Source organism: Balearica regulorum, chromosome 1, assembly GCF_011004875.1.
Source record: "Balearica regulorum gibbericeps isolate bBalReg1 chromosome 1, bBalReg1.pri, whole genome shotgun sequence".
Lineage (NCBI taxonomy): Eukaryota > Metazoa > Chordata > Aves > Gruiformes > Gruidae > Balearica > Balearica regulorum.
In genome coordinates this window covers 182245277-182272136 of record NC_046184.1, presented here as the reverse complement: position 1 = coordinate 182272136, position 26860 = coordinate 182245277, and positions in this window count along the sequence as shown.

Sequence of the window (26860 nt, the reverse complement as noted above, 5' to 3'; positions counted from 1 at the left end):
AGACTTCAACCTAGTGAAGCAATAAAACATATTAGTGCAGGACAGTTAAGTTTCCAGATTATTAAGAAGGCAAAGACAAAGCTTACCTATAAGAAGGAATAGCCAGAATATTATAGGGCTATCACCATACTTTCAAACTCAGAAAACTGCTGGGACAGACTTTGTGTTGGTAAGGATAGAGAAGATGATAGCAAGAGGCTAAGTAACAGTCAACAAGGATTTGTCAAGAATGAATTATGTCATTCCGAAAAAACTTCTATCTGTAGTGAGGGAGAAAAAGATTTTTTGTCATATACCATAATGTAAGTAATGTATGTGACACTGCCACACATCATGTTCTCACTACAAAATGAGTGAAAATTCATCTAGATCAAAATATTGTGAGTTTCATATACGATTAGCTGAAGATCCATACTGAAAAAGCAGGTATCATGGTGCAGTGTCAAAATAGAAAGCTGTGTCAAGTGGTGTTCCACAGAAGTCTGTTCTGAAACTGGCACTATTTAATATTTTCATTAATTATCTGGACAGTGGAATAGAGGCAATGTTTATTAAATTTACAGATAATACCAAACTCTAGAGCAAATGCGAGCATTGAAGCACAGAGTTAGAATTCAAAATGATTTACAAAAGGGAAAAGAATAGTATAAAGTAAATAGAGAGCAATTCAAAATGGGGCAAGAGCAAAATATCAGTTTAAAGTAGATATAAATTACCACAAGTACAACATCGAAATCAATGACAGCAGTGCTACTGAAAAATATTGAGGCACTGGCTGGCTTAGTTATACACAGTGGGTGTCCAGCACGGTTTGATATACTCTGTGGTATTGTGCCTGTCCTCCAGTGGCCCCTCCAGAAAAGCATGTCACTGTTGGCCTGGTGTCATACCTTGGGGTCACATCTCCATGTCTCAGGTATGCTAAGGCATCTCAAATGACCCATGGCATCTGCATGTGTGGGTAACCGAACCAAGTCTTGAATAAATACAGCCAATGGAGTCCAGAGGGCTATTTGCTCACCTGAAAGTAGGCATATACACATGGTCAAATTTAAAGCTCTCCAGGCTACATTGGACTTGATTCAGTGACACCTAGATGCCATTTTGGAAAAGCACAGGTTTCTTACTGCTGGTGTGTCATACCTGGCAGTTCCATCTGGACCTTTCAGACACATAGGGTACCTCAGATGACATTAGGCACCTATGTGTGGGCAGCTAAATCAGGCCTTACATTTCCAGTGGCTATTCTGGATTCACAGATCCTGTATATGTCTAAATACAGCATTTAGGCTGTGTATGTCAAAGACCTGACAGACACGTTTAGACATTTAGGCTTACACAGTCTGAGATTAATTCCACCCTGATTGGATGAAAAGACCCATTTGGTCACCTCATCAAGACTGAGCTAATGTATAAGAAAAAAAAAGAATCTAGAGAAATTTGTTACACAAAAACTTTTCAGTCCCAAAATATAGGAAAGGTTGCTAATGAAGGCTGATTTCCATGTCCGTGTAGCAAGGACAAGTAGTACTGCTCCTAAACTGTAGAAAGTAAGATATAGCTTAGGCATAAGTACAAACTTTTGATCTGTACAGATGGTGAAGATTGTCTTGGAATATTGTGGAATTTCTGTCAGTGGAAGTTTCCAAAAACAAGTTAGAGAAATAGCTACCATGAATGATTTAAGTCTAGTTTATCCTGTCTTAAGGACAAAGTATTAGACCACTCAAAATGCTTTTCAATCTGCTTCTGTGAGTCTATAATCTTAAAGTATAATTAGGATCATTTCTCTTCCTTCTTTTATGCTTTAGTCTTGATATTGTTGACATTTAAATTATCATCATTTAGGTTTTGTGTTACCATTCTAACTAAAATATGACAGGTCAAACCTCTTACAGCTGTACTTATGAGATGGCCATAGCCAGACAAATAGCACTTCACAACTCTACTTTTATCAGTTTGACAGAGGAAGAATCTAAACATCTTTAGGGGAGCAGGGGAGGGTGTAGGGGGCAAGTCTTCTGGGTTTTACAGGAGTAATTACACCTGCACAGATATTTTCAAACCATGCAAAAGAGTACATAACAAAAGTTAAGTCTATAGAATATAGACTTTGTCAGGACAGACCTAACTTAAGCTTTCTTGAAGATTAGTGTCAGAGTGTGAATAACTGTAAAAATACATTTTGAATGATTCAGTGGGATAAATTCACAGAAAGACAACTGGAAATGTGTGACTACAATGTTATTCTAAAACCATTAAAGGTAAAAGACATCAATAATAGGTACAGATGGGGGGGGGGAAGGGAAGCACATGAGAGAGTTTTCCACTTTAAATTTTATTTACAAACATTTATATTAAACAGTGCCCAAGCTGGGAAAATTATTAGCTTTTACTGCCTCACTTTCTGTCTAATGATTTTATGGTCCACCATTTCATTTGGTTTACAGGGATCTTTGGAAGTCCATAACACCAATGTCTTCCACAGTGTACTGGAGGCACATTTCTGCACACGGAAAATTGATGGGATATTACAGTTCTGCACTGGAATGCTAACATTGGATCATCATAGAGATTTATTCTCCTGTCTGCCAGAGTATGATGAAGCAAACATCTGGTCACTGTGTCTGAAGAAGTCTGACTCAAAGGACAAGTAAGTCTATTCTTATATCTTGGGGAGCATACTTAGGGCACTACGTACTCTGCTCCAGCACTCCACACTCATGAACGTCAAATAACAACAAATAACAACTGCACTTTGGGCCAAGTTCTGTGATCCTGATGGATTCTTGCTGTTTTCCACATTAACCCTTGGTTGCCAGACTTTATCACTGTTTTCCTATGATCAGTTACTCTTCTCCAGTTTCTTCTCTGTCAAGTGTCTTCACTTCTAAGTCCTTCCTCTGGGGTGCCTCAGACAGGGCCCTTGAGAGGACCACAAATCACTTCTGAGTGGCTTAGATTAATATTTCCTCTTCCTCAAATAAAATGTTCAACTTCCTTTTCTAGATTGAGTCTGAAAAAATAATAGGATAGGAAGAAAAGGGAAAGGGAAAGGGAAAGGGAAAGGAAAAGGGAAAGGGAAAGGGAAAGGGAAAGGGGGGAAGGGGAGGGGAGGGGAGGGGAGGGGAGGGGAGGGGAGGGGAGGGGAGGGAAGGGAAGGGAAGGGAAGGGAAGGGAAGGGAAGGGAAGGGAAGGGAAGGGAAGGGAAGGGAAGGGAAGGGAAGGGAAGGGAAGGGCAGGGAAGGGAAGGGAAGGGAAGGGAAGGGAAGGGAAGGGAAGGGAAGGGAAGGGAAGGGAAGGGAAGGGAAGGGAAGGGAAGGGAAGGGAAGGGAAGGGAAGGGAAGGGAAGGGAAGGGAAGGGAAAGGAAGCTACAATAATCATCTAGTCTAACAGCCTGAATTCAGGGCTGACCAAAAGCTGAAGCCTGTTATTAAGGGCATTGTCCAAATGCCTCTTAAACACTGACAGGCTTGGGGCATCGACCACCTCTCTAGGAAGTCTGTTCCAGTGTTTGACCACCCTCTCGGTAAAGAAATGCTTCCTAATGTCGGGTCTAAACCTCCCCTGGCCCAGCTTTGAACCATTCCCATGCGTTCTGTCACTGGATCCCAGGCAGAAGAGCTCAGCACCTCCCTCTACACTTCCGCTCCTCAGGAAGCTGCAGAGAGCCATGAAGTCGCCCCTCAGCCTCTTTCTCTCCAAGCTAGACAAGCCAAAAGTGCTTAACTGCTCCTCACAGGACATTCCTTCCAGCCCTTTCACCAGCTTTGTTTCCCTTCTCTGGACACATTCAAGGCCATTCACATCCTTCTTAAATTGTGGGGCCCAGAACCGCACATAATACTCAAGGTGAGGCTGTACCAAAGTTGTCTGTTCTGGAAAAAAGCTAGCTGAAACACTAGATGACATCCTGAAGAGAAGCCCAGCACCATTGCCAAGAAACAGCTGGCTACTTTAAAAAAAATCCTGGACTGGGTGTGAAAATGTCAAGTGCCATATAGTAACAGTTTCTTATAACTTGTGTATTACACAGACAACAACTGAACCAGAGCTCCATCTTATATGACTCTGTATCATTTTTCAAAGTCCTATTTGTAACGTGGTATTCCTACATTTTAGCTAAGATTTAGGAGTAGCCATGTATTTTTAGAGAACTTGCTCCTCCTTCTGAAAAACAACCTTCAGAATTCACTTTGGGATCACATTTTTGAGAGTAGTATCAAAAATGGGTAGTATCAAGTACGTTTGGGACTAATTAGTTGTCCCTTATGCCAAAGATCAGCATGGTCTGCACAAGACTGTGTTTGCTTCTTCGAACTTGTAGCTGTCATTTGTTTTCTTTACGGAATCATCACCTACCTCTGAAGCAAGATCCCTTCTGAACCAACAGCTTCACAGTCTGTCTCTGTCTCTTACAAGTATTTGCTAAACTGTAGCTGCTAAAGAATGTGGGCTCACTGAGCTGAGCATCTGCCAGGAGCTATTTGGCATACAGTCAGGATGAGACTGCTACGAAGGCAACATCAATAGACAAACCAACTTCTGTGGTAAATGTGCAGCCCTTGCCTTGTTTATACGCTGTGTCTCTCTATGTGAATTTTACATGTAATCTGGCCAGCAAAAATAGAGAGAGGCTTTTCCCTATTGTCTAACTCTGCGAGATTCTTTCTCCAGCAGATCTTGGCAGATCTTCCCATAGACTTTGTTGTAAGTACCATGCCCGCATCTTCCTGTGCAGATAAAAGGGAAAACTTCAATACGCTGGCCTCTAAAGGCACTACAGAGCACTCCAGTTAAATCCGAAGGTAGTCCTTGTCTCTGGATAAGCATAGTGCAAGACTCTGTAAAACATTTCCAGCAAGTTTACACTGTTAGTGAACCCACCCTTCTGCTATGCTGCCTTCAGAATAGAATAGATGATGAAAAAATTGAGTTTTAAAAATACATTCAAATTCTTTGGCTGAGTTCAACCACTGAATGTATATTGCTTTTCTCATGATTAATATAAAATAAATATTTATTCTAATATCGATCTTCATCCACAATCGAAGTCTAACTTTCCACAAGCCAAAATATCTGAGAAATGCTTCCCTTTTTTAATTGTGGTGACCATTCTTTATGTCTTCATTTAAATATTTCTTCAACATACAATAGTCTTTGGAAATTTCAGTTCATCCAAGAAAAAAACCTGTGAGTTTACAATAAAATATTTAATATAATTTCTGATGTAAAAATACAGCAGTAATTACCTGACTATTGTTTCTACCCCAGGTCTGGTTAGTTAAAAGAGGAATATCTCTGTTGCACTCCTGTCCTAGACTGTAATTTCTCTGCTTGAAACATCTGAATCAGATTAAGGAGTTGACATCAGCTCCCTCCCATGAAAGGCAGAAAGCAAAAGTGAGCAGTCATTAGAGAGGCCTGGCATCGCTCTCTTTATTCAGGAGTGTCATCGTTTAACCCCAGCCATTAACTGAGCACCACGCAGCCACCTGCTCACCCTTCCCCCACTCAGTGGGATGGGCAGGAGAATGGAAAAAAAAATCATGGGTTGAATTAAAGACAGTTTAATAGGATAACAAAGGAAGAGAATAATAATAGTAACAACAACGACTATGATTATAATTATATAAAACAAGTGATGCACAAACACAATTGCTCACCACATGTGGAAAGGAGAAAAACCCCCAATGCCCAGTCTGTTTCCAGGCAGCAAATCTTCCTCCCAGCTAGCTTCCCCAGTTACATATATACCGAGCATGACGTTATAAGGTGGGGAATGTCCCTTTGGCCAGCTGTCCTGGCTGTGCTCTCCCAGCTTCTTGTGCACCTGGCAGGATGTGGGAAGCTGAAAAGTCCTTGACTTAGTGTAGACACTACAACTACCTAACAATGTGTTATCAATATTATTCTCATATTACATTCCAAACACAGCACTGTACCAGCTACTAGAAGGAAAATTAACTCTATCTATCTCAGCCAAAACCAGGACAAGGAGGAAGACCCAATACAAAAAAAAAAAAAAAAAAAAAAAACAAAACAAAAACCCCCCAAAACCACCTAAGAAAACTAGAAAAGAATGTGGGGGGTTTTTTTGTGGTTTTGGTTGTTGTTTTTTTTTTCTTTCTATGGAGCCATTAATTTTTATCTCAGAAGTGAGATACTCCATGAGAGTATCTGGGGTCCTTTCTGGAGCTCTTCTGGAAGATTTATGACATTTCTCATCAAAATTTTAGAGAACACATTAGATCTGAGGGAAGTTGTCGGAATCTACACACTAAAATGTCAGGAAAATAAATGCCAAATACTGGAAGGTATTGCTGTATCCATCAGTCAAGACTATAATTTGACATTAAGAAACAATAAACCAGCATGACGCCCTGCTATTCTCAAATCAACTCTTGGCCCATAACACACTTCTGAAACCCCTTCTGCACAGCCCACTTAGGCACATATGTCCTCTTCCCCCATCTGCTCAGCATTTCACCACTACCTCCATTGTCTGTGTGTCTAACTGCATGATTGGATTTTCCATGCATAGCAGCATTTAAGTACCTTAAAACTCCTACTCAGATTTATTTTTTTTTTCAAATACAGTTATTTATCATAAAAAACTCAAGGTGCTTAAGTTCTGAAAGTCTGTTTGTTATGCTTTAATGAAAGCTTAGGTGCCTGAGCCTTCAAAGATGAGAGCCTTCACAGATATTGGTTTGCTGGACAACTGCCAGCTATCCAAATTCTAGTCCTAATCATAACTAGTAGAGGGCAAGGTTCATTCTGCTAATAGGAGGTAATGGAGTCTCATATATTTATACAAGCCCTCAAATAAGCTCATAAATTACAAGAAAATACAGTATTTTATTTCCTTACAGGTTCTTTTGATGACTTAATGGTGTGAAAAGGAGACTAAGTATGGGCTATGAAAGCAATTCTAATCATTCCTGAAGAAACCTGAAACTAAACTCTGTACGTACAGCTGAATCCATTTTTCTCCTCATAAAAATACACAGGCACATTTCCTATTAGAGGCTTGCCCCAGAGGTTAAGGTATATTGAATGAAATTCCTTTTCAAAAATAGGATAGAGAAGTTGAGAGTAAAATATCAATAACAAAGATAAGGACCAAGTAATGCAAAATTTTAATTTGACCCTGCAGACAGGCCCTTAAAGAAAAGAAACAGAAGTTTAAATTGGCAATCTCTTTGTATTAAATTCTATGTTGAATTAGCAAAAATGAAAAACTAAACACACAACTAATTTTCACAGGTTCCATTTAAATAAGTTGTGTAGGAGAAGAAGGTGGAATTGGAGCAGGGCAATGGGCAATACAGTATGTTAGAAATAGGGAAGTGGACAAGAGTGAAAATGCAACCACGGGAATGTATAGATGCAAAGGTAAGTATGGCATGAATGATGGAGCTGATTCATCCCTTCACAAGCTGATGGTTCCCGTGGTACTCTCAGGATCACGCCTGGCGCTCTCAGGATGATTGTGGAGAGGAACACAGGAATTGCAAAGATGGAAAGGACAGGTCACAGTAGTTCCCCATGTATCCTGAAATATCTACAAATTCCTGGTCATAGTGGGCCTAAGCAAGAAAGAACTGCTGTCACAATCCTGAAGTGGGAAAAAAGGGACTCCTGGCCTGCAGCAGGCTATGCCAGGGACAGGGAAAACTGGAAGGGAAAGATAATTGGAGAGCAGATGTTTGACACTCAGTACCAGAGAGGAAACCTATACTGTGGCTGTTGAAATGGAGAGATCCCCTGTGAGAACCACGTCTCAGAAAGCAGCTGCCAAGTCAAATAGACATTAAATCTCAGCAGAAACAAACATCATCGCACTATGCTGTGTCTCTTTAGTAGACCAAACAGCAGTTCACACTGGGCTAGTATCAATTGTACCATACTAAGCCTGGACAAAAACAAAGGTCAGAGTGACAAAAGCATGCACTTTTAATTAAGCAGTTTGAAATTAAATGAAAAATGTACTGGAAAAAAAATAATTTAAAAGCTAGAAAGTTAGCTTGTGAATTGCACCTGTATTCTTTGTTATGGGTAATACCGTATTACTCTGCCTTGGTGTAAAATCCAGTCTCCACATTGCTCTGAGGAGCATTTAAATTACATTCTAGTAGTAGTAGTAGTAGTAGTAGTAGTAGTAGTAGTAGTAGTAGTAGTAATGCTGCTAAGTATGTCTTCCAGTTTGGGATAGTGGGAATTTTTCCCATCCCCAGTCCCTTCTCAGTTGTTCCTGAATACAAGAGGGTATGACATGACTTCATGGACCTGGTCATTCTCTGTGTGCAGAGAAACCCTGTCAGAAAGTTAGGGAAATGAGAAATGCACAATGCTTCATTCCATAGAAGGCACCTGTTACGTATTTGGCTGGGAGAGAGAAAAAGGCTAATTATCCCAAGGCACGCAGGTGTCTAATTTCAGTCTGGTAACCAGCAACTGGTACAGAGTAGTAGGAGGGCAATTGACTACTACATCAATTCAGCTGTTAACCAGAAAAATAAAAGCAGCTCTGTAAATGTAGATTATTTCCTTTTCTATGTCAGAACAGAGAAGTGAAAACCAAGTTAAAATGGAAAGAGAAGGCTCAGATTTTGGACAGTGCAGGAAAGTGGGAAGAAAAAGGAAGACAGCTGTAATAGCAAAAAGAGAAGATGTGCTGCTGCTATTATAATATGTCTTCAAAGACTTTTCAGGTCAGATATGCAAAATACATTGTCCAATTACAAAAACCTCTGTACTTAAAACAAAACAGCCCAAACAACCCCACTGCATCCCCCAAAAACCCCAAAACCCCCAAAAACCAAAACCTCAAACGAAAAAAACACTAAAACCCCACATCTACCTTTTCCCTTCTCTAGTAATCCAGGATCTTCATACTGCCTGCCAGTGTTAATCAGGTTTCTACCCTGCATCTTCTATCTATCTAGTACGTCCTCCTATTCAGTTGTGTGGAAAGAGAAGGTAGGGTCCTACTGATGACAGTTCTGCATTGCTATTGCAGACAATACTTTTTTCTTGGCTGGCTATTAAGTGGAGGCATTAAGTTCTCTTTCTGCAGCAGGAAACAAGAAGGAGATGAAGCGTACTTCTTGAAATGCCATGACCATGACGATAGACAACCATAGCAGATAACTTGATGTAGGCCATTTATTCATGCTGATTTCGGATAAGCTGTCCTAGAGAAAGTTGTATAAGAAGATCCAGGATTGAGAAACCAGCTAGATCTTGCTGTGATCACTGGACAGGTAGAAAGTAAAAGGACTAATAACTCTGTGATTGATAGATTTGAGGGAAATAGTCCTAGGGGTAAGAGACAGTGGAATTGGAGAAGTTTTAATGATAAAAGAATATAGAAATGATGGTTCCTTTGAGACAGGAACAAGGAACTGATGAATTGTTGAAGAAGGACGGGAAGAAATTGACAGACCTTGGAGAGAAGAGACATAATAAGGAATTTATAGATATCCTTTGGGTGCGTATTATGCTGAGGGCAAATCGTGTATTGCTGATTGAGGCTACACATATTTTAAGGAGCCAATGCATTACTTGGTTTGAATATAAAGGACATATTCTCAGTAAAAAATTGCATGAATCGCATATAATATAAAAGTAACTGTAATTTGGATAGATGCATACATAAGGGCAAAGTGAGAACAAGCAAGGAAAATGCTAAGGCCCAGATCCAACAAAATATTTATGCTTTCAACTTCTGACTGCTAACATGAGATGGTAAAACCTCTCACAGGCAGGTAAGATCATAAATCATTTGTTAAATCTAAGCCTAAGGCTGTTGCATGTTAATTCAGTGATTTTAAAAGTAAGGTTTACCAAGCATATTTGCAGATTTTCAAAATTCAGTTAATCATATCAAAGATATATGAGCATAGGCTGTGCGAACTGTACTTGTTCAGTCTGAAGAGATGCCTTTGGAAAGAGCAGCCCTCCCTTACCTGTGAGGTAATCAAGAGGATGGAGCCAGGATCTTCACAGCCATGCATGATGGGAGGACAAAAGAGAATGGGGATAAGTTGAAATAAGAGAGAATCAGACTGTATATAAGGAAAAACTTATTCATTATGAAGACGGTCAAGTGGGGAAACAGGTTGTCCAGAGAAGTCATGTATCCATCCTTGGTGATTTTCAAGAATCAACTAGGCAAAATCCTGAGTAACCTGGTCTGACCTTAAAGCTGACCCTGCTTTGAGCAGAAGGGTGGAATAAGTGACTTCCTGAGATCCCTTTCAAACTCAGTTATCATACAATCCTATGATCTTGTGCTGGTTTTGGCTGGGATAGAGTTAATTTTCTTCATAGTAGCTCGTAGGCTGTTTTAGTTACTGCAGAACAGTGCTTACACAATGTCAAGGCTTTTTCTGCTTCTCACACCACACTACCAGAGAGTAGGTTGGAGGTGCACGAGAAGTTGAGAGGGGACACAGCTGGGGCAGCTGACCCCAACTGACCAAAGGGGTATCCCATACCATATGACGTCATGCTCAGCATATAAAGCTGGAGGAAGAAGAAAGAAGTGGGGGACGTTCAGAGTGATGGCATTTGTCTTCCCAAGTAACCGTTACGCGTGACAGAGCCTTGCTTTCCTGGAGATGGCTGAACACCTGCCTGCCCATGGGACGTGGTGAATGAATTCCTTGTTTTGCTTTGCTTGCATGCATGGCTTGTGCTTTACCTATTAAACTATCTTTATCTCAACCCACAAGTTTTCTCACTTTTACCCTTCTGATTCTCTCCCCCATCCCACAGGGGGTGAGTGAGCAAGTGGCTGTATGTTGCTTAGTTGCTGGCTGGGGCAAAACTATGACAGATCCCATTAAAAGATTTTTACAGCTTCAGTGTGCAATTGCACTTTTTTTTTTTTTTTTTTTAACCTAGGAAAAAAGCTAATGCTATCTTTTTGATCATAGAATCATAGAACTATAGAATAGTTTGGATTGGAAGGGACCCTTAAAGGTCATCTAGGCCAACCCTCCTGCAATGAGTGGGGACATCTTCAACTAGATCAGGTTGCTCAAAGCCCTGTCCAACCTGACCTTGAATGTTTCCAGGGATGGGGCATCTACAACCTCTCTGGACAACCTGTTCCAGTATTTCACTGCCCTCATTGTAAAAAATTTCTTCCCTCTATCTAGTCTGAATCTACCTTCTTTTATGTCCTATTGCTACAAGTCCTACTAAAAAGTGTGTCTTTGTCTTTCTTATAAGCCCCCTTTATATATTGAAAGGCTGCAAGAAGTTCTCCTCAGAGCTTGTCCAGATCCCTCTAAGTGATATATTGAAGGTATGTGGCTATGTGTGTTTGCCCCTACTTAGGTGTGCTTTTTCATGAGATAGCCTATTTGGTAATTTTTAGGACATAAAAGGAAGAGGAAAGTAGTCAAGTATTTTTCAGTGAGCCTGTATGTATTGTAGTGCAGTAACTGTCAAAGTAAAGAAAGGCCAGAATAGATTAAAAAGGAAAAGTTAATAATAAATTAGAATGAAGGTCCAGATTTATAAAATGTTCCACATTCATGTGAAGAACACACAATACTGTGGAATTAAATTGGCATGCAGTAGTAGAAATATTAATGTCTAATAATCCGTCACCAAAAATGTAAGCTTCTAAGACACTGAAAGGCAAAGACACCTAAAAGGCCCTAGGTTAGTGAGCAAGAATTTTCTGGACTATTTCCCTGCACATGGCCATTTAAAATCCACCTAACCTACACATTAAAAGAGCCAATATGATTTCTGGAGGTTGACAACTTGGATTTTATGTGATATAAATTTCAAAAAATGTGGAAATGAGCAACAATTTCAGACAGTGATTGTGTCATGTCATCATGAGCAATAGCTGGTGCCATGAATAAAACATAGGTATTTCATGCACATAATAACTGAAAAGTGGGCATAAATATTCTGAATCAGCTATAGACCTAACAAGATGATTTTCTGATATTGATATTTTTTCTTCTGTATTGATGCATTATAAGCTAAGTTAGTAACTACTCTCAGAGTGTGCAACAGCTTTTTAGGAGCCATTAGGGCATATTGAACTAATGACCCATGGATCATCAAAGTGTCTTATTCACTTAATGCTGGATCCTTCATTCTATTTCCTTTGAACATATTACATTTGCTTTTCTTTTTGGTAATAAAGAGTAGGCATTAATTATGTGTCAAATACTGTAAAAATCCTATTGAACACCTGCATTATAAAAATATTCTTTTTATTTTATTTTTATTGTTTTAGAAGATTTTGATAAAATAAAAAGCTTTCCTTTCCTTTCCTTTCCTTTCCTTTCCTTTCCTTTCCTTTCCTTTCCTTTCCTTTCCTTTCCTTTCCTTTCCTTTCCTTTCCTTTCCTTTCCTTTCCTTTCCTTTCCTTTCCTTTCCTTTCCTTTCCTTTCCTTTCCTTTCCTTTCCTTTCCTTTCCTTTCCTTTCCTTTCCTTTCCTTTCCTTTCCTTTCCTTTTTTTGTTAGAGAAGAGCCTATTTCTTTGTCCTGGTATACTTCAGTATTAAATATTTTAGTTGTAATTTATATCACCTTTCAGTTCAGTGTCATCATCATTAAAGAATTAGCAATCTCATGTCATGGATTCAAGGCCAAACAGATCCTTGTCAATGAAGATGTAAGAAAAATAGAGGTGTTGCCTTCAGATATTGACTTCTAAAAACTTTGCTCACCAGCAAAAATGTTTAAGTGGGATTGCTGAATTGAGTGTTGAGCAGTATCACTGAAACACCTGATGATAATCAACCAGACATCTACTCTTCTTCCATGCACTTTCTAAAGCTAATCAACACCAGATTGTCCTCCTGATCAGTCTTGCACAAAAAAAAAAAACCCAAAAAAACCAAAACACCCACCAAAGAAACTCCCCAAAAACCCAACCAATCCCCCCTCCCTATTACCATGCAAAAGAGCTGAAGAAAAAAATTTTTAAAATACCAGGGACAAAGGGGGAATGAAATAAAGTTAACAGATGGACAGTGAAATACTTATGACTATTCCTAGATTACATAGAAGACTTGTTGCAAAATCAAGGAATCTGAATTTCAAATACAGTGTGTTGCCCAAGCAACCAGCTCTCTGTGGCTAAACAATTGAAACCTATGAATCTATGACTATATGAAAAATAATGTTAAGAGATATCATCATACCTTTTATGTTAGGTTTTTTTCCCCATTGCTACCTAGTGCAAGAATGAAAAAAAAGAAAAAAATTGGTATGCAACTAAGGCATTTTATAGGCATTACTTCTGAATCTGAATCTGAATCTGAATATTAAAACTGGCTATCCAAAACAGTACTAGAGCAATGAAGACCGTATGGAACGCTCTTGTTCTGACTCTTACAACTTACTGCTTTATCTCCTTCTACTTCCCTTCAGTCAGTGTCTATTACATTCAAAATCTTTATGGGTAGAGTAGGCATACCTAATGCACATATAAAACCAAGAACTTATTTTGACTATAATTGAAATCTTAACAGTCTAATCATTATTAGTCCAGACTGAATTGAATAGAAAAAGAAAGAATAATAATGCAATTAAAATTGCTGTACATGCGCTTTATTTCTATGCCTTTTACTGGTGTTATGCTCACTCTTGCCCTGCTCCTTTGGATCTTAGGGTCAATGTTTTATTTCTTGGAGTATGTGTGGGGTTATTCCTATGGTGAATTGTCAGCATCTGGAGTCCTTCACTGGGAGGAATACAATGTTAATGTTGGTGGTTTCTTCTTCACCACTCTAGGGTCACATAGGGTCATTTTAATGTTTACTAACTTGCTTTTACACTTCTGATGGTTTTTTGCTGATCTGCAACTCCACATTACATCCAAATGTATTACGTGTGGTACTCATTACATATGGGAAGAAATTACTTCTTTGTTCTCTTTTTTTATCCCTAAATCCAGTTTTGCCAAGATCTGTGTTTCTGTAACTGACCATGGTGGAGTTTATAACCATGGGGTCTGAAGTGCCATCCAGTGACCCGTTCCTTATCACCTCATGCCCATCCCTATGCCATATCCTGTGCCTCCGCTTCTCAAGCCTTCTGCTGTTACAGGCCTGTATTTCTCTACCATGTGCCATTACCTTAGTACCATAAATACTTTGTTCTGCATAGAACAACTGCTTGTTTCCTCTATCTGTATAAAACAATAGTTTCACCATACACAGACAACAGAAATAAAACCAAATTAACTGTGGACACCCAGTCAATTAGAGAAATTGCTACGACAGCTAAACCAAGTGAAGACAAGTTCATGCAGAGCAGGTGTGACAGACCTCAGTCCTGAGGCTGTGCAGACCCAGTGCAAAGCTTATGGCCTGCTACTAGCAATGGCAATGCCTTGTTACAGGGCTGCATGCCTGCATATTTTGGTGAACATGTACTGTGGTTTAACATAAAGGACACTTGCTTAAGGATTCCAGGCCCCTGCAACATCAAAACACAAAGGTCCAAGTTAAAGATGGAACGAAAAGTCTGAACTCTGAATTTCCAGTCTTTTTTAAGCTTAAGTCAGACCTTATCTCTGCTTATTAATAGCAGGATTTATTAAATATCAGCTAATAGTGAGAAAAGTAATAAAGGTACTGTGCAGTGCATATTCAGTGATATATTCATTCTGCAAAATAAACCCTTATTCTAGAGTTTTAAGATGTTTTAAATTTTAAGGGGTTATCCATACTACTACATTGCACAAGTCTTATGAGGAGTGGCTGAGGGAACTGGGGTTGTTTAGCCTGGAGAAAAGGAGGCTGAGGGGACACCTCACTGCTCTCTACAACTACCTGAAAGGAGGTTGTAGCCAGGTGGGTGTTGGTCTCTTCTCCCAAGTAACAAGTGATAGGATGAGAGGAAACGGCCTCAAGTTGTGCCGGGGGAGGTTTAGATTGGATATTAGGAAAAATGTCTTCACTGAAAGGTTTGTCAATCATTGAAACAGGCTGCCCAGGGAAGTGCTTGAGTCACCATCCCTGGAGATATTTAAAAGACATGTAGATGGGGTGCTTAGGGACATGGTTTAGTGATTGGACTTGGCAGTGGTAGGTTGGACTCCTTGACATTAAAGGTCTTTTTGAACCTAAACAATTCTATGATTCTACAATTAAAATAGACACTTCCTGGTAAATAACTGGGAAATTATTCTTTCTCCCACCCCCCACTAAGCACATATAATTAAGTTCATGGATGACACCATGAACTCCTCTGCTTCTTTATTTTAACTCCATGTTTTAGATGGGAGGTAATCCCATTTTATAATGGGAAATGACTAGTTGTGATGACTCTTTGCAATTTTATTTTTTTTTCAACAGAGTCCTTGATCTTGCTAGCCCTACAGTTTAACAGCACTGAATTTGCTGATCTTAAAATCATGCTACAAAGCCTGTCTGTTTATCCAGCCTTTCTCCAAGGAGGCTGTATCAAAGAAGGCCCATAAGAACTTGCCTAAGGCAAATGAATGTGCTTTTGTCAATATCTGCAGTATGTCTTACTCTTCTCCCCACTTCTTAGAGGGACAAATGCAGGAATGCAAATGTGACATTTAAAGCAGCTTATGTTGTTTTCTAAAGAAATTGGCAAGGTTTTGTAAAAACAATCAGTTTGGATGATATATTTGCTTAACAAAACAAAACAAAACAAAACAAAAAAAAACCCACAACCAACCAAACAAAAAAAACAACCCACCAGCAAGTTTTCCTTTTGCACTGTTAAATTTCTGATCTTTATCACTGAACCAATATTTATTTTAGAATTTCTGCTCAAAAATGATCAAATTTGCCCCCAAACAACAATCTGTTTCAATGGAAAGAGAAGGAGTACCTTTCTTCTTACAGGGGTTGTTTGCCTTCTTTCACCATTGTTAAATATTCATTTTACCCAAGAAAGTTTCTAGGCATGATTCTCTTGCCTAACAGTTGTGAAAAAGTAGAACCCTCAATTCCAGTCCCAGATCCAAAATCATGTGCTTGTGCTATATTAACCAGCTATTAAAAGGAGGAATATCTTTCTCCCTTAGTACCATGCAAAACAAAACAGTTTCAAAAGGTGGAGATAAGAATGTAACCCTCAGGATCAGCATCTATGTATCCCATCTGAATATAAACACATGCATCAATTTTTATTTCAGTTCATACAGGCTGCTAGTTATTATATTAAACATGAAGACTTACTGCATGTGTCCCAAATTCCTGCAGATAGAAGATAAGAAATCAAACAACTTCCTGTGGAGATCCTTTGGATGCTGCTAAATAGTGATAAAATTGTTTTATTGGGGTACTTACACATCAAAAAATTTAAACAGAATTATGCTTGAATAATACTGTAGTTAATGGGAATTATGCTGCAAAAAAAGCTGGATTTTCTCTTTCCTTCATGTAGGTAGAGTGGAAAGTTCCATACTTCTGTGTTTGAGGATCCATTTTTTCTTGTGAATGAGCCTCAACCCAACTCTAATTTTCCACACAAATATTTGTTCTTCCAGAAACTTGAAAAATAATGATACTATTGTCCTACCCATCCTCCCTAAATGAAAATTACTAACCTCTTTGCCTAAAAAAAAGACACAGTAACTTATTTATTTCAGCCAAGTTATTTTAGAACTTAGGGTTTCAAAGGAGAAACATCATTTTAACTGAAAAAAAGCACACAGACTTCCTGCAAAAAGATTTCTATTTGCCAGCTGTACAGGCTACTACAACAAGTGTCTAAACCTGAAAAAAATAAAATATTGTACAGCATTTCAGAGCTTTTATACTGTGATTGTAAAATATCTGGGAGGTTTGCCAGACTCAGTCAAAAGAAGAACACAGCATTTTCTCATCACTAATAACAATGACCTGAAGTCACGTTGAAGATTGTAAGGTCAATTTCCTTCTTAAATCGAAAAAAGAAAATAGGAGAACAGATGTGGGTAGTTGCTTCTGTATTTATAAATTGCATGACAGCTGGGTTAGGCTATATGATCTCTAGTTTCTATGCATTTAAGGTGTTTTTATTGAATCATTCATACTAATCAGATAAAAGTGTTAAGGTGCATTTTTAAGGTATTATACAACACAGATGAAGCAGCCAATTTCATAGTGTACATTTAAAAGTGAACATTTTTCTTCATTAAATATGTTCAGATAAGTTTACTAGGTGGAATGCAGATTTCAAGGAGTATTTCCCGGGTTTGAATGATCAGTTCTGAATTGACACAGCATACAGGCATGTGATGATAAAATTAATACATTTTAAATGAATATATAAATTACATAAAATATTAATTAAAACTACCTACTACCAGGTATTTGTTTGTTTGGGGGGAGTTGGGTTTTGTTGTTTGTTTTTTTTCATTTACAATTGCGCCAACAGTAGCTGTATAACCAACATCCTGATAACATTTATTCCAGCATTTTAGCAGCTTATAATTCTAGAAATAGGAATCTTTATGCATACAGAAATTTTCAGTCTGCATTATTTCATATATTAAATTGAGCATTTTATCAGATACATCATTTCTTGTTACTGACTCATTATGTGTATGTGCTGATACACGATTTTCACAGGCTATGCACCAATATTTTTGGCTACTATTTCTTTACATTAAAATGCCAACCATCTGCTTGTGGATGACAGCATCTAGGCAACTCTTTCCTTTAAATCCCAGCATTTTATTTGTAATCCCTTATTGGGTGAAACATGTAAATCACATTCCACCTCTTTATACTGTGCAATTCAGTTCATCTAACCTACACATTTTAGCGTTAGACATAGTAACCTACTGAGCCTCGATCTATGAGAAGAAAAAGGAACCTCATGAGAGTAGTTTATCTGAAACATCTTAAATGTCTGTCACAGAATGAGATAAATCTTTGACGATGCTTTCTGTCTCCTTGACATAAGGAGAGACTAGGTGAATAGTTAGACTTAAAGGATTAACTTCTAACACTTACATTGCAGTACCAAGCAAGAGCTTAGAAGAGAGGTCTCAATTAACCAAGACTGAGAGCTAGACCATTTTCTAATCTTCAGCAAGCACAGCCAAGCATTTGATCCATAGTTGTTTCTCTAACCTTTGTCAATGTATAGAGCAATTATTTCAGAAAAAATATTTTGCTGAATACAGTAAAATACTTTCAATGTTTACCAAACAGCAATGGACAGAGTGTTTGGTAGCTTATTCAGAAACAGTGAAGAGAAAAATAAGGGAAGTACAATGAATCAGTTTAGCATACAGTATTCTCTCCCCCTTGAGTTTTAGAAAAATTGACGAGATATAAGTTAAAGCAGCCCTCAGGCAGCTTAAACTTGTGCAATCAGCCTTTACACAGCAGATTGTCCTAAGTCTCTCCGACCTTGGCAATTTTACAAGGGTCACATTTACATGTGGGTGACCTGCTTCTGAATGACAACTGAAATGGTTAGAATTTAGACGAGAAAAAATACATATATTTGTCTTCACAGCACTCTCTACAGTATAGTACTCATCTTTGATAAGGTCCATTTCAATAATGAGTTCTTATTTATTAGGGACAGTGAAGGAAAGGACTCCCATGCCACCGACAGATCAAAGTTCCCAGGTGCAGCACCATGAGCACAGAGCCCTTGACCCTACCAAGAATCATAGCTTTGCTCCCTCTCTCCATCTCAGCAGCTGCAGCCTCTACAGGAGATGGAAGGCAACGGGAGATCCTTGGGTCCCTTGGTAAGACCAACAGTGGCATTTCCTCCTCCTGCAGCCCTGTCAGCCTCCCAACTGTGCTGCGTTGGCTCAGTGTTCCTATTAGGGCCTCTGGGCACTACAGTAAATAGTGAGCATTAAGGGATATAACATGCTGCAAAGTCTAACAGTGTTCATGCGTCACTAATTACCATAATGAGAAACTTGCGGCACATCAGCCAAGAAGAATTTGCATTGATTGTTTTTTTCCCGTTCTCCAGCTAGAGAAGGAAGAATTCCTATGGCTCTGCACTTGACCTTGAGGGCTTCTTCTGCTCCTTCTGTGTGTACACATTCCTTACAGGTGCGCACAAGGTGGATGAATAAAGAGAAATGCTTAGTCTCCTTATAGGATACTCCTACTGCATGTATATACAAATTCTAGTTGTGACTAACAGAGAAAGAAATGTTGAAATTTTATCTGATTTCAGCCGGCACAGACACACTGAAGAACAACATGCTGCCCCTAAGTCACTGTAGGGTCCTGCTGCATATTAGACACTTCTGTTGTTGGTTACAGTGACTCATGAAGCCTGGATTCCTACTCCACTAATACAGGGTTAATATTAGAATTACTTGAAGATTAAACAGTCCCGAAGTACCACTATTAGCTAGAACAACTTCTAAACAATAAGGTGTTTTGTTGAAACTTGTCTTCTGGGCTGAACCTATGTTTACTGGAGACAAGGCAACAAAGAAGATTTCTGGAGCACAAGACATTATACTGAAAGGCCTCCCAAGTCATTGATTCCTATCCCCTGCTCTATGCAGGCATTTCCTGCATCCTATAATCCCATTCAAAAATGTATTAAGCTCCACTTTAAAGCTACTTAAGTTGTTTCCCTCTGTTATTCTTACTGGAAGGCAGTTCCAGACAGGTGGAAGGTGGCTAGACAGTTGTATTGATCTCTAAATTCCCTGGAAATTCTATTTATAAAATGTTAAGCATTTTGTTAAGGATTTCCAAGTGGGTGTTTCTGATTGCTCAATACATAACAATTGTTCTGCTGATAACAATCCTCTGTGTGTTTCATTTATAATGATCCGTTTTATTTTCCTTGTAATAATAGCATATTGCCATTTCATGCAGCTGTTACATGCACTTTATGAGTGTTCCACAGTTTTTTTAACATAATTGACTCAGTCCTTTGAGTTGCCAAGCACCTTATGTCTGATTTCAGTGAAAGAGCCTTAAGCAATACCCTAAGGTAAGCACTGTATCCAAGGACCATGTTTCAGGTAGGCATGCTTCTTTTTTTAGTCATGTATTTGAAGTGCTCCATCTCTGTGCATAGATCTGATTAATAGAAAGTACTCAGTATAGCATTTGATCACCATGTGTTTGGTTTCATTGCATCTTTAACAATTACAGCGGTTTTTTTTTTTTAAATTTTACCCGTAATTATGAAGGCCACATTCTGTTTTCAGTTATCTGAGTTTAAATCTGGATTAAAAAGTGGAAAATAAATTATTCTGGAATTTGTTTCCATTTAAAGAAAAGTAAAAATTTAGCCTTGCTTTTTTAAAAAAGCCTGAACATAAGAGGGAAACTAAATAGAATGTATGGTAGCAGTGTGTCCACTTCCTGTAGTCACACTTGCTGTCATGACTCATTTGACTTTGCTCATTGACTCTGAAGTGTGGTTACAATGATGACGTGTAATCCACAGAGATCTCCACTCCAGCTTCCCTATAAAAGTAGGTTCTTAGTGCTGTGTTGCGTCTTAGCTTTAAGGATCAAAACTGATCCAGCATTTGGTCTGGCCTCAGGTTTGAAGGAAGCAGTACTCTTACACACATCTTCTTTTTTAAGAGAAGGAAAAAAAAAAAAAAGTTAAGAATGCTATTGGGAAACAACTAAACCTACATATCAAACTTCCGTGTGGGTACATTCTGCATCTCACCGGCATATAGAATACCTGATGATTTTGACTGTTCCCTTTCTATATCTGTCTCTGACACTGCTACCATTATGCATTATTAAGTGAAAACCTGACCCCTTTGAAGTTAATGGAAAAAACCTTCCTACTTTTAATATGAGTTATTAACTTTCAGTAAGGTTACTGCATGGATCGAATCTTTGTGCTACCAGCAAGCGCTGTTCCTTGACTTGAAAAGGACTCTGCAAACATGTAGATGTTCTTGTTATTATATCCTGCTGAAGGATATGAACATTTTACTTTCAAAATAGCCTTAAAAAATAATAGCTAGTAATATATCTCATTGGACTGCTGTGAGATCATTTGTACAGTACAAATTAATATTTGTACTGTGAAGCACCTTTGGATCTTTGGATGAAAGATGATGTGTTTAAATGCAAAGTATTAAAATTCATCTCTACATGGAATTTTTTGAGAAAAAAAAGGTGAGCAATTCAGTTTAATTAGTCAACTAATAAAAAAATTAAAAATGCTTAACAATCTGCAATTTACATTTCTCAATGGAAACCAATATTATGCTTAGATTATAGTCAGGATAATATTATTAGTAGAATGACTGACTCAAATTAATCATGACGGAAAATCTGATTACCACAAGGGATCATGCTGCTATCATAGACTTCACATACCTTTCCTTTTATCTTCTTATTACAGCACAATATTTCTCCCTCTCTGCAGAGAGTGTACAGGATTTTCAGTTCCCAGTGTCTTAAAACTACTGCTTTGATATTATAATGCACATCTTGTGAATGATGGGCCTCAAATTAATTTTATTCTTACAAAGAAGAAACTACTGACAAGGACAACTGTTTTTAATAATATTATTTACAAGGTGCTAATATGCAATTTGTTACTTGTCAAAACAGTGGGAATTATGTTCTCATTCCATGTTAAATGTAATTAGCTAATACTTTCCAAGGGATATGCAGGCAGAAGAGGTATCTCATATTTTTAGCTTTGTTGCAAATTTCATTATTTGCCTTCAATTGTTCTCTCTCTCAGAATGCAAAAGTTTAAGTTATGCCTTCAGTAGGCTCAAAAGAAATCCATTATAAAGAAGCTGGTTTTCTTCATTTTCAAGGGTATTCATGTTCTGTGTATGTACATATCCATAAAGATCTTTTAAAGGAAATAATTATGAATTAAATTGTGTACAATGAATTATTACATAAATTTTCTTCTGAGATTTAAAAAAAAAAAACAACAGCACTTTCTAGCCTTTGTATCTTTAAAACCATTTTCCCCCAACAAATTATGCATAATACATTATAAATATGTTTCTTTTGGCTAACTAACTAAATTAGTTTACAGCTTATTTAGTTGAGATACTGAGATGAATTATTTTTATGGTCTTGCTTAATCAAAAGGGGGTCTACAAGCCTATAGCAAAAATAAGGCCTACCCCAAAGAGTTCACAATAAAATGGCAAGATGAGAAAGGTACTTGAAATAAAAATTAGAAAAAGAAGGATAGGAGAACAGCCTGATGACGTGCAACATTTTCTAATACGGAAAAGTTGCGGCTACAATTTGTAGCAAATCAGACTATATCTGCTCCTCTAACTGCATCCACCCCAGGGAGGGATGCTTGGCAGCCAGCCTCGGAAGTGGTCTCCTCGAGGGTAGATTACCTGGCTTTGCATGAGCAGTTCTTGGCCTTAGATCCTTTCTGGGCCTCATATAGTTTATACAAAGGTCCATTTGTAGGTATATATACATATGTGCATGTGCATATATAAAATATGTATTTATATATATTTTTGTCAATCTGTGTGTTTGTGTCTTTGTGCCTGTATGTGTGTATGTATGTGTGCATATGTATTTATTGATGGGAGGGATGAGGAAAGGACTTTAACATGTCTGAAATGATGAGACAATTGTGTTGCAGCCCACCTGAAAGGTTTTTTGTAGCATGAAAATGTCACCATATGTCTCATATCTTGAGGGGGTGACCAAGGACATAGGGGAGTGTAGGAAAGTCCCCAGTCTGGTTGATAATAATGGAGGACTGCTCAGGGCAGGGGGAGAAAAAACCCTCTCACCTGTAATGCCTATTGAAAGCATTTTTTGGGGTGTGCAATGCATTGAACCATGCTTTGATTTAATTTAGGAGGGAATTGCTTGGGTCAGAAAAGAACTTAGGAACATTTATAAATCATGGGCAGTGAGTAAGCTAAGACCAAAACTGAGCTGGAGAGAGAAATTACTTGCTACCCAAATAACACTAATGAGCTCCAAGAAACACACTGAAATCAGACATTTCTCTAAGGATTTGCTGATACTAGGATAGTGTCCTGGTTCTGGCAAGGATAGAGTTAATTTCCCAAGGAGCCAGGACAGGTGAGCCAAGCTGGCCAGGGGCTATTCCATACCATGTGACATCATGCTCCCCATAAAAGGGGGCCAGGCGGGGAGGGGCGGGTTCGGCGTGTCGGCGTGGCTCCGGGACGGGTCGAGCGTCCGGTCGGTCGGTCGTCGGATCGGTAAAATCGTTCTCTGTTATCACCCATTGTTACTATCTGTTATCAGCACTGTTGTTGATTGTTCTCCCTCTCCCTTGCTGTCCCAGTAAACTGCCCTTATCCCAACCCTCGAGGCTTTGCCGTTGTTTTTCCGTTCTCCTCCCCATCCCGCCGGGGGAGGGGTGAGCGAGCGGCTGGGGCTAAACCACGTCAGTCCTTTTTGGCGCCCAACGTGGGGCTCGAGGGGTTGTGATAACGGCAAGTCTGACCCAAGTGTGTTAAAACAAAGTTGTTAAAAGCATTTATGATGTTATTGAAACAGTCACTGGTCATAATGATGTTCTGTTTGCTCACATGGCTCTGTTTTGTAAACCCATGTTTACTCTATGCAATCCCTGTGGTGCTGTTTATCACCTCTGGAAGAGGGGTTCGTGTTCTCATGTTGTTATATTGTGTGATAATGACTTATGATAAGATATCATTGACAGTCATGGGTCTGAGCTGGTATGTGTATGTAGCATTTAGGTCAGGCCCGTACCTCGGTCAGTATCTTTCAGAATTGATTAATAATTGGACCCAATCTATGGGGAAGACAGGGGGGGATACCTTCTCCCACTCTTTCACCTCCCCTTTTCCCTTTTGGTTGGTTACAACAATTTTTGAGTATTTTGAATACCCTTGGAATGTTCAGGCCATTATATTCCTATTGCTAGGTCTCCTGAATGCTTTCCCACTCCTGTTCAGGGTTAGCAAAAATCTTTTCAAGAGTACCACCCAGGGATCTTCCCCAAGGCTGAATGGTCAGGGCTGGCATGGCATTTGGGAGAGTATGGGTGGGTATCTAGAGACCTTTTCACCCCCAATGGTTTGGAGCTTCACTCCTGAACAATTGCAAGACCCTGATAAAATGGTAGAATATTTGAAAGGAAAATGCTGTGGGGATTCTAAGGAGACACAACTTACTGCGCTGTGCTGGGCCCTGGCCACAATCTATCAAACACTGCTGGATAGTAGACAGCACCATCCAGAGGGAGAGAGCGGACCCACAGGCACTGCAGCTGCCCAGGCCCCTGCGACAGGCACTGCAGCTGCCCAGGCCCCTGCGACAGGCACTGCAGCTACCCAAACCCCTGCGACAGGCACTGCAGCTACCCAAACCCCCGCAACAGGCACTGTAGTCGAGCCAAAAGATCAACCCACACCAGTATCAGTTGCCCCTATACACAAAAAGAAATACACAAGGAAATCAGTTCGCTTAGTGAAAGATGATGATGAACCAGGGCCATCACGAGAACAAGAAGAAGAGCCAGAACCAGAAGTGATTACTCGATCCCTGTCCCTGAGTGAGCTGCGAGATATGCGGAAAGATTTCAGCCGCCTTCCGGGGAGCATATTATTACCTGGCTGCTCCGCTGCTGGGATAATGGGGCCAGTAGCCTGGAACTGGAGGGCAGGGAGGCCAAGCAGCTAGGATCCTTGTCTAGGGAAGGGGGCATTGACAAAGCAATTGGGAAGAAGGCACAGGCCCTTAGCCTCTGGAGGCGCCTCCTGTCAAGTGTGAGGGAAAGGTATCCTTTCAGTGAAGATGTCGTATGTCGGCCAGGCAAGTGGACCACTATGGAGAGAGGTATTCAATATCTGAGGGAATTAGCTGTGCGGGAGATGGTTTATTATGATCCGGACAATGCACAGTTGCCCACAGACCCTGATGAAGTCCACTGTACCCGACCCATGTGGCGAAAATTTGTGCGAAGTGCACCATCTTCGTACGCCAACTCACTGGCAGTAATCGACTGGAAAAGTGAAGAGGCACCCACGGTGGACGAAGTGGCTGGCCGGCTCCGGCAGTATGAAGAGAGCCTTTCCTCCTCCCTAGTCTCGGCTGTGGAGAAACTGTCTCAGGATGTCCGGCAACTCAAAGAGGATATATCTTACTCCCCACCTGTACAGACCCGCATTTCAGCTGTTAGGAGTAAGCGTTTTTCTGCTCCAGAGAGGGGATATAGAGCATACACACCACGAGGTATCCTGTGGTTTTTCCTGCGTGACCACGGAGAAGACATGAGGAAATGGGATGGGAAGCCCACCTCAACCCTGCGGGCACGCGTACATGAGCTACAAGGCAAGACAGCTGTAAGAAGGGACTCTTCCAGAAAGGATGCTGCTCCAGTTTCCACCGGGCAGCCCCCCAGACCAAGTGAAAGGCCAGATCGCACTTCTGATCCTCTTGAAGGGACCTCTAAGTCCTTTTTGCAAGACGTGAGTAGTGACTATGACGAGCAGGACTAGAGGGGCCCTGCCTCCAGCCAGGTGGAGGAAAGGGACAATAGGGTTTATTGGACTGTGTGGATCCGATGGCCTGGCACATCGAACCCACAAGAGTACAAGGCCCTAGTGGACACGGGTGCACAGTGTACCCTAATGCCATCGAACTATGAAGGGGTGGAACCAATATCTATTTCTGGTGTGACGGGGGGATCCCAACAGTTGACTCTGTTGGAGGCTGAAATAAGTCTAACTGGGAATGAGTGGCAAAAGCACCCCATTGTGACTGGGCCAGAGGCTCCATGCATCCTGGGCATAGACTACCTCCGGAAAGGGTATTTCAAAGACCCAAAAGGTTACAGGTGGGCTTTTGGAATAGCTGCCTTAGAAGCGGAGGAAATTGAACCATTGTCTAGTTTGCCTGGTCTCTCCGAGGACCCTTCTGTTGTAGGGTTGCTGAAGGTTGAAGAGCAACAGGTGCCGATTGTTACTACAACTGTGCACCGGCGGCAATACCGCACCAACAGAGACTCCCTGGTTCCCATCCACAAACTAATTCATCAACTGGAGGGTCAGGGAGTGATCAGCAGAACCCACTCACCCTTTAACAGTCCCATATGGCCAGTGCGGAAGTCCAATGGCGAGTGGAGGCTGACGGTAGACTATCGTGGCCTGAATGAAGTCACACCGCCCATGAGTGCTGCCGTGCCGGATATGCTGGAACTTCAATATGAACTGGAGTCAAAGGCAGCCAAATGGTATGCCACAATTGATATAGCTAATGCATTTTTCTCGATCCCTTTGGCAGCAGAGTGCAGGCCGCAGTTTGCCTTCACTTGGAGGGGCGTCCAGTACACCTGGAATCGACTGCCCCAGGGGTGGAAACACAGCCCCACAATTTGCCATGGACTGATCCAGACTGCACTGGAAAAGGGTGAAGCCCCAGAGCACCTGCAATACATTGATGACATCATTGTATGGGGCAACTCAGCAGAGGAAGTTTCTGAGAAAGGGAAGAAAATAATCCAAATCCTGCTGCAGGCTGGCTTTGCCATAAAACGAAGTAAGGTGAAGGGGCCTGCGCAGGAAATCCAGCTTTTAGGCATAAGGTGGCATGATGGGCGGCGTCAAATCCCTATGGATATTATCAACAAAATAGCAGCCATGTCCCCACCAACCAACAAAAAGGAGACACAGGCCTTCTTAGGTGTTGTGGGTTTCTGGCGAATGCACATTCCGAATTACAGTTTGATAGTAAGCCCTCTCTACCATGTAACCCGGAAGAAGAATGATTTTAAATGGGGCCCTGAGCAACGACAAGCTTTCGAACAGATTAAACAAGAAATAGTTCATGCTGTAGCTCTTGGGCCAGTCCGGGCAGGACCAGATGTAAAAAATGTGCTGTACACCGCAGCCGGGGAGAATGGCCCTACCTGGAGTCTCTGGCAGAAAGCACC